Here is a 9,828-nt window from a genome sequence, read left to right as displayed (position 1 = left end):
AACGTGACAGTCATAGGACATCATGTTACACAATACATTTATGTTTTGTTCGATAATATGCATATTTATATCCACAAATCTCGGTTTACATTGGCGCCATGTTCAGAAATGCCTCCAAAATATCCGAAGTAATTACAGAGAGCTAAATAAGAGAAAGTCAAATAACAGAAATACTCATCATAAACTTTGATGAAAGATACATATTTTACATATAATTAAATGATACACTTGTTCTTAATGCAACCGCTGTGTCAGATTTTTTTTTTTAAATTACGAAAAAAGCTTACCATGCAATAATCTGAGACGGCGCTCAGAAGTAACAATATTTCTCCGCATGTTGGAGTCAACAGAAATACGAAATTACATCATAAATATTCCCTTACCTTTGATGATCTTTCATCAGAATGCAGTGCCAGGAATCCTAGTTCTGCAATACATCATTGTTTTGTTCGATAATGTCCATTACTAGTGTCCAATTAGCTACTTTTGCTAGCACGTTTAGTTCACATGTCCAAAAGCTGGCGCTGGTCCAGGCAAACTCGGACAAAAAGTTATATTCCAGGTCGGATAAACTGGTCAAACTAAGTAGAGAATCAATCTTCAGGATGTTATTATCATATATATCCAATAACGTTCCAACCGGAGCATTCGTTTTTGTCTACAGAGTAATGGAACGCATGGCGATATCATAAGTAATAGGCATGACCAGGAATTGGCATTCTGCCAGACCACTGACTCAAATAGCTGCCATCCGTGCCCACATCACACTAGAGGCTTCATTCCACGTACTACTGACTGTTGACATCTAGTGGAAGGCCTAAGGAGTGCGAAAAGATCCATATCTTACTGGGATGTGAATAGGCGATGAGTTGAAAATCAACCAGCCCCAGAATTTTCCACTTCCTGTTTGGAAGTTTGCCTGCCCTATGAGTTCTGTTATATTCACAGACATAATTCAAACAGTTTTAGAAACTTCAGAGTGTTTTCTATCCAATAGTAATAATGCTATGCCTATATTAGCATCTGGGACAGAGTAGGAGGCAGTTCACTATGGGCACGCAATTCATCCAAAGTAAAAATGAAGCCCCCTATCCCTGAAAAGATTGATCTCTTCCATGTGCCTCTCCTCTCCCCTAAAAAGTTAACCTTTCAAGCGCAGGCGAGCCGCTCGCGACCCACCTCGACAACATCTGGTGAAATTGCAGAGCGCGAAATTCAAATTACAGAAATATAAATATTTAACATTCATGAAAATACAAGTGTTATACATCAAAATAAAGCTTAACTTTATTTTATTTTTAATCCAGCCGCTGTGTCAAATTTAAAAAAGGCTTTATGGCGAAAGCACACCATGCGATTATCTGAGGACAGTGCCCCGCACACAAAAGCATGAAAAAAAAACATTTTTTGTGTGTGAATTTTACCCCTTTTTCTCCCCAATTTTGTGGTATGCTTCTTAACACAGCGCGCGTCCAACCCGGAAGCCAGCAGCACCAATGTGTCGGAGGAGACACTGTGCACCTGGCAACCTTGGTTGGCACGCACTGCTCCTGGCCCGCCATGGGAGTCGCTGGTGGGCGATGAGACAGGGATATCCCTGCCGGCCAACCCCTCCCTAACCCAGACGACGCTAGGCCAATTGTGTGTTGCCCCACGGGCCTCTCGGTCGCGGCTGGTTACGACAGAGCCTGGGCGTGAACCCAGGGTCTCTGGTGGCACAGCTGGCACTGCAGTACAATGCCCTTAGCCACTGCGCCACTCGGGAGGCCCCTTGAAAAACATTTTTCATCCAGGCAGGTGCGCCATGAAAGTCAGAAATAACGATATAATAAATGCCTTACCTTTGAAGATCTTCTTCTGTTGGCACTCCAAAAGGTCCCAGTTACATCAAAAATTGTAATTTTGTTCGATAAAGTCCTTCTTTATATCCATAAAAACTCAGTTTAGCTGGCGCGCTTCAGTCAATAATCCACCGGTTTCCCTCCTTCAAAACGCATACAAAATGAATTGCAAACGTTACCAATAAACTTATCCAAACAAGTCAAACAACGTTTATAATCAAACCTAAGGTACCCTAATACGTAAATAAATGATAAAATTTAAGACGGAGAATAGTATGTTCATTACCGGAGATAAATAACAAAGAACGAGCTTCATCCACGAGCATGGAAAGAGTACAGCCAAAATGGGAGCCACTTAGAAAAACTACAACTTCGAGCTCATTTTTCTAGTGGAAGCCCTAGGAACTGCAATCTGGGAGGACTTCGCCTCATAATAAACATGAAAGCCATTGGAAACAGTGGTAGGCTGAAATTCTATATATTTTTTGATGGTTTGTCCTCTGGGTTTCACCTGCCATAGCAGTTCTGTTATACTCACAGATATTATTTTAACAGTTTTAGAAACTTTAGTCTTTTCTATCCAAATCTACCAATTATATGCATATCCTAGCTTCCGGGCCTGTAACAGGCAGTTTACTTTGTGCACGCTTTTCATCCGGATGTGAAAATACTGCCCCCTAGCCCAAAGAGTTGACACTTTTTTGGTTACTACATGATTCCATATGTGTTATTTTATAGTTTTGATGTCTACACATAGTAAGAAAAAGACCTTGAATGAGTAGGTGTGCCCAAACCTTTGACTGGTACTATACATTGATTGTTTAAAAAAAATCTTTGCTACACAATGATATGTAACATACATTTCCCTAAAATAATCTAATCTGTCAATGATTGGATTTATTGCAACCTTTACTGAGAAGGCTGACTTGCATTCTGAATGTAAATTGTGGGAAATGTAAAATTGCTGGAAATTATTTATCTTAATAAATGGACACCAATAGAGATTGGATGTCACAACCAAGCCACCATAATACAACACATTAAGAAATACGTAAATTAGATTTTACAACTCAAATGGGACCATATAGACCCCATAATAGTGTTAAGTTTGCCAAAATAGAAGTTGAATTAACCGTTGTGATCATATGAGTCAACATTACTCTAAATAATAAACTTTAGAATACTGAACAACAAAGTAACAGAGATATTTTCAATTAATAGTGTAGAGTGAAATGCAATGACGCAGAGTTAAATATCAACAATAAATTGAACATATTCAACTCTGAAACTAAAGACTCTGTTGCCAGAGTAGGTTTTACTCTCTTTAGACTGATACCAAATGTTATCTGTGGCAGAGTTACATTTTCTTCAACAAGAGTTCAATTTACTGTCATTTTTATTCTGCGGGCTATCCGGTGCACCAGTATCTATAGGTAGACTTTATCTGTATGCTTTATCCCTCCAGCTATCCAATAAATATGGCTCCATCTTTACAGTTCACTTTGGACCCACAAAAGTGGTCATCCTGGCAGGATACAAACCAAATCAAATGTATTTATATAGCCCTTCTTACATCAGCTGATATTTCAAAGTGCTGTACAGAAACTCAATCTAAAACCCCAAACAGCAAGCAATGCAGGTGTAGAAGCACAGTGGCTAGGAAAAACTCCCTAGAAAGGCCAAAACTTAGGAAGAAACCTAGAGAGAAACCAGGCTATGGGGGGTGGCCAGTCCTCTTCTCGCTGTGTCGGGTGGAAATTATAACAGAACATGGCCAAGATGTTGAAATGTTCATAAATGACCAGCAGTGTCAAATAATAATAATCACAGTAGTTTTCGTGGGTGCAACAAGACAGCAACTCAAGAGTAAATGTCAGTTGGCTTTTCATATCCGATCATTGAGAGTAGCTTTACCGCTCCTGCTGTCTCTAGAGAGTTGAAAACAGCAGGTCTGAGACAGGTAGCACGTTCGGTGAACAGGTCAGGGTTCCATAGCCGCAGGCAGAACAGTTGAAACTGGAGCAGCAGCACGGCCAGGTGGACTGGGGACAACAAGGAGTCATCATGCCAGGTAGTCCTGAGGCATGGTTAGGGCTCAGGTCCTCCGAGAGAGAGAAAGAAAGAGAGAAAGAGAATGAGAGAGAGCATACAGTGGGGAGAACAAGTATTTGATTGATACACTAGCGATTTTGCAGGTTTTCCTACTTACAAAGCATGTAGAGGTCTGTCATTTTTATCATAGGTACACTTCAACTGTGAGAGACGGAATCTATAACAAAAATCCAGAAAATCACATTGTATGATTTTTAAGTAAATAATTTGCATTTTATTGCACGACATAAGTATTTGATCACCTACCAACCAGTAAGACTTCCGGCTCTCACAGACCTGTTAGTTTTTCTTTACGAAGCCTTCCTGTTCTCCACTCATTACCTGTATTAACTGCACCTGTTTGAACTCGTTACCTGTATAAAAGACACCTGTCCACACACTCAATCACACAGACTCCAACCTCTCGACAATGGCCAAGACCAGAGAGCTGTGTAAGGACATCAGGGATACAATTGAAGACCTGCACAAGGCTGGGATGGGCTACAGGACAATAGGCAAGCAGCTTGGTGACAACTGTTGGCGCAATTATTAGAAAATGGAAGTAGTTCAAGATGACGGTCAATCACCCTCGGTCTGGGGCTCCATGCAATGATCATGAGGAAGGTGAGGGATCAGCCCAGAACTACACGGCAGGACCTGGTCAATGACCGGAAGAGAGCTGGGACCACAGTCTCAAAGAAAACCATTAGTAACACACTACGCCGTCATGGATTAAAATCCTGCAGCGCACGCAAGGTCCCCCTGCTCAAGCCAGCGCATGTCCAGGCCCGTCTGAAGTTTGCCAATGACCATCTGGATGATCCAGAGGAGGAATGGGAGAAGGTCATGTGGTCTGATGAGACAAAAATAGAGCTCTTTGGTCTAAACTCCACTCGCCGTGTTTGGAGGAAGAAGAAGGATGAGTACAACCCCAAGGACACCATCCCAACCGTGAAGCATGGAGGTGGAAACATCATTCTTTGGGGATGCTTTTCTGCAAAGGGGACAGGACGACTGCACCGTATTGAGGGGAGGATGGATGGGGCCATGTACGCGAGATCTTGGCCAACAACCTCCTTCCCTCAGTAAGAGCATTGAAGATTGGTCGTGGCTGGGTCTTCCAGCATGACAACGACCCAAATCACACAGCCAGGGCAACGAAGGAGTGGCTCCATAAGAAGCATCTCAAGGTCCTGGAGTGGCCGAGCCAGTCTCCAGACCTGAACCCAATACATAATCTTTGAAGGGAGCTGAAAGTCCATATTTCCCAGCAACAGCCCCAAAACCTGAAGGATCTGGAGAAGGTTTGTATGGAGGAATGGGCCAAAATCCCTGCTGCATTGTGTGCAAACCTGGTCAAGAACTACAGGAAACGTATGATCTCTGTAATTAGAAAAAATAATCCATGCTTTTGTCGCTTCTAGGTTAGACTACTGCAATGCTCTACTTTCCGGCTACCCGGATAAAGCACTAAATAAACTTCAGTTAGTGCTAAACACGGCTGCTAGAATCATGACTAGAACCAAAAAAAAGTATCATATTACTCCAGTGCTAGCCTCCCTACACTGGCTTCCTGTCAAAGCAAGGGCTGATTTCAAGGTTTTACTGCTTACCTACAAAGCATTACATGGGCTTGCTCCTACCTATCTCTCTGATTTGGTCCTGCTGTACATACCTACACGTACGCTACGGTCACAAGACGCAGGCCTCCTAATTGTCCCTAGAATTTCTAAGCAAACGGCTGGAGGCAGGGCTTTCTCCTATAGAGCTCCATTTTTATGGAACGGTCTGCCTACCCATGTCAGAGACGCAAACTCGGTCTCAACCTTTAAGTCTATACTGAAGACTCATCTCTTCAGTGGGTCATATGATTGAGTGTAGTCTGTCCCAGGAGTGGGAAGGTGAACGGAAAGGCTCTGGAGCAACAAACCGCCCTTGCTGTCTCTGCCTGGCCGGTTCCCCTCTTTCCACTGGGATTCTCTGCCTCTAACCCTATTAGAGGGGCTGAGTCACTGGCTTACTGGGGCTCTCTCATTCCGTCCCTGGAAGGGGTGCATCACCTGAGTGGGTTGATTCACTGATGTGGTCATCCTGTCTGGGTTGGCGCCACCCCTTGGGTTGTGCCATGGCGGAGATCTTTGTGGGCTATACTCAGCCTTGTCTCAGGATGGTAAGTTGGTGGTTGAAGATATCCCTCTAGTGGTGTGGGGGCTGTGCTTTGGCAAAATGGGTGAGGTTCTATCCTTCCTGTTTGGCCCTGTCCGGGGGTGTCCTCGGATGGGTCCACAGTGTCTCCTGACCCCTCCTGTCTCAGCCTCCAGTATTTATGCTGCAGTAGTTTATGTGTCGGGGGACTAGGGTCAGTTTGTTATATCTGGAGTACTTCTCCTGTCCTATTCGGTGTCCTGTGTGCGTTCTCTAATTCTCTCTTTATCTCTTTCTTTCTCTCTCTCGGAAGACCTGAGCCCCAGGACCATGCCCCAGGACTACCTGACATGATGACTCCTTGCTGTCTCCAGTCCACCTGGCCGTGCTGCTGCTCCAGTTTCAACTGTTCTGCCTTATTATTATTCGACCATGCTGGTCATTTATGAACATTTAAACATCTTGGCCATGTTCTGTTATAATCTCCACCCGGCACAGCCAGAAGAGGACTGGCCACCCCACATGTGCTCTCTCTAATTCTCTCTTTCTTTCTCTCTTTCTTTCTCTCTCTCGGAGGACCTGTGCCCTAGGACCATGCCCCGGGACTACCTGACATGACTCCTTGCTGTCCCCAGTCCACCTGGCCGTGCTGCTGCTCCAGTTTCAACTGTTCTTCCTTATTATTATTCAACCATGCTGGTCATTTATGAACATTTGAACATCTTGGCCATGTTCTGTTATAACCTCCACCCAGCACAGCCAGAAGAGGACTGGCCACCCCACATAGCCTGGCTCCTCTCTAGGTTTCTTCCTAGGTTTTGGCCTTTCTAGGGAGGTTTTCCTAGCCAACGTGCTTCTACACCTGCATTGCTTGCTGTTTGGGGTTTTAGGCTGGGTTTCTGTACAGCACTGAGATATCAGCTGATGTACGAAAGGCTATATAAATAAATAAATTGGCTTTGATTTGATTTAAAATGCATTGTAATTGTATGTATGTAGTATAAGGAATCAGGCAACAAACATTTACATGACAACAACCTAATTTATTCTGTTTTCTGCTGTTACTGACACCACAGGGACAACCCTACGCTGGGTTTTGATGCTAATGACCAAGAACCCCCTTATACTGGGTAAGTATCAATGTGCACACAGACAGCCACACACAGACAGTGCAGTTGATTAAAGTAATGAAAGACAAATGTTCTTCCTGTTAACATTGGCAAATTTCCCACCTGTGTTTTACCCAAGCAAAAACTGTTTTGGAATGGGGAATCCTGGTTCGAGAAAAGTGTTCAAGCAATCGAGAAAATCCATATACGGTACAGGGTAAATGTTCTCTGAAGGTAGTCATTTTGGCTCTTCCTTTATTTTACAGACCGGGTCCAGGAGGAGATCAGTAGCGTCATAGGAAGTTGTCAGCCCTTGGTAGAGGACAGGAAGAACCTGCCCTACACTGATACAGTGATCCTTGAGACCCAGAGACTAGCCAACATTTTACCCATGGCCATCCTTCACACCACTAGCAGAGACATCACCTTCCAGGCATCATCTTCCACTTCATCAAGAAGGGGACGCTTGTTTCCTCTACTGACATTTGTCCTACAAGACAGAGCGAATGGGAGAGCTCACACACCTTTGACCTTACCCACTTTCTGGATGAGGAAGGTCGATTTGTCAAGATGGATGCCTTCATGCCCTACTCTGCAGATGATTCCACTGTTTAATTTAAACTATCAGTCAGGAATTAAATAAATCCGATATCATTCTATGGTGCTCATTACTTTGGCCCAGAGAAAGTTGAGGGGATGGAAGTTTCTGTGACAAATATCGATATTGATAACACTAAGTAAATAATTCAAAATCCATGGTCTTCTAAACCTTTTGGGCATTGCTTTGACCCAGATATGTTATGGTATAGCTGATGATATAAAAATGTGTGAACAATTTTACATACAGTGGGGAGAACAAGTATTTGATACACTGTCGATTTTGCAGGTTTTCCTACTTACAAAGCATGTAGAGGTCTGTCATTTTTATCATAGGTACACTTCAACTGTGAGAGACGGAATCTTAAAACAAAAATCCAGAAAATCACAATGTATGATTTTTAAGTAATTTATTCACATTTTATTGCATGACATACGTATTTGATCACCTACCAACCAGTAAGAATTCCGGCTCTCACAGACCTGTTAGTTTTTCTTTAAGAAGCCCTCCTGTTCTCCACTCATTACCTGTATTAACTGCATATAGATATATATACACACATGATATATATGTATGTGTCAACTACTGAACATTAGCTAGAATTTATACAGGTAATGAGTTCAAATAGGTGCAGTTAATAAAGGTAATGAGTGGAGAACAAGAAGGCTTCTTAAAGAAAAACTAACAGGTCTGTGAGAGCCTGAATTCTTACTGGTTTGTAGGTGATCAAATACTTATGTCATGCAATAAATGTTTTATGGTATTTTTATGAATAATGATTAAATTATGTATACATTTCAATCAGAACTATGACTAAACAGAATACTTCTATGTTACTGTATGGATGTATGAATCTCCAGGCTCTGATCAGGCTCCAGGCTCTGATCAGGCCCTACACCCAAACAAGGGCACTGCGTTCATCCACCTCTGGCCTGCTCGCCTCCCTACCACTGAGGAAGTACAGTTCCCGCTCAGCCCAGTCAAAACTGTTCGCTGCTCTGGCCCCCCAATGGTGGAACAAACTCCCTCACGACGCCAGGACAGCGGAGTCAATCACCACCTTCCGGAGACACCTGAAACCCCACCTCTTTAAGGAATACCTAGGATAGGATAAAGTAATCCTTCTCACCCCCCTTAAATGATTTAGATGCACTATTGTAAAGTGGCTGTTCCACTGGATGTCATAAGGTGAATTCACCAATTTGTAAGTCGCTCTGGATAAGAGCGTCTGCCAAATGACTTAAATGTAAATGTAATCTTATTGTAATCATAGTACTGAATATAATGTGTGTAATTATAATCAAGAATTAGAACAAAGACTGTCTGTTCCTTGGTAGAAACGAATGAAGTTATCGTCAGACTGGCTAGAATGCTGTGTTCCTTACAGGACATCTTATCTCCACACAGGGAGAGGAGAGACCTTGGGCTAGTAGTAAATTATCTAACAGGTGGTGGACGATGTGGGAAGGCTTGTGAACTATACTGTCATTGTATCGGAGTGGAGGAAGGCCAATTTAAAACCTATGATGTCATTTTTAGTTTATAACCTGTTGTAAATTGTACCATGATCTGTACTCTCGAGAATAAACGCTATTGATTGATTTTCAGACTTGCCTCTGTCCATTTTATGCAAATAAGTGTCTTACAAATTCTTAGGAATGGGCAGAGTGTTTTAACTGAATTGGTTAATAAACATATAGGAATCAAATTCCTTTAACAAAAATGCAAATTAATTACTTAAAAATCATACAATGTGATTTTTGTTTTAGATTCCGTCTCACACAGTTGAAGTGTACCTATGATACAAATTATGTTTTGTAAGTAGGAAAACCTGCAAAATAGGCAGTGTATCAAATACTTGTTCTCCCCACTGTATGTGTACACACGCACATACACACTCCCTTGTGGGCATGTTTATATATGACTAGCAAGCATACTTATTTCTTAGTTCTAGCTAGCAAATATGGTTAACATCAACCTCTAACTAAACAGCTAGCTCGCTGCCTACTTTCCCTCCATGAGAGGTACCAGTTAGGAAAGGAGA

At 42.5% G+C, this 9,828-nt stretch overlaps 1 long non-coding RNA gene across 1 annotated transcript; it reads left to right on the top strand.

The window, feature by feature from the left end:
- Positions 1–6: 6 nt before the first annotated feature.
- LOC135537743 (uncharacterized) lies at positions 7–9,391 on the top strand. Its single transcript, XR_010455265.1, has 2 exons — positions 7–7,207; positions 7,453–9,391. It is a non-coding gene; the product is annotated as an uncharacterized LOC135537743 (long non-coding RNA).
- Positions 9,392–9,828: the final 437 nt, after the last annotated feature.

Source organism: Oncorhynchus masou, unplaced genomic scaffold (assembly GCF_036934945.1).
Source record: "Oncorhynchus masou masou isolate Uvic2021 unplaced genomic scaffold, UVic_Omas_1.1 unplaced_scaffold_8324, whole genome shotgun sequence".
In the NCBI taxonomy this organism is placed as follows: Eukaryota; Metazoa; Chordata; class Actinopteri; order Salmoniformes; family Salmonidae; genus Oncorhynchus; species Oncorhynchus masou.
Note: the sequence above shows the minus strand (reverse complement) of the source record. Positions and strands in the feature narration are given on the sequence as shown.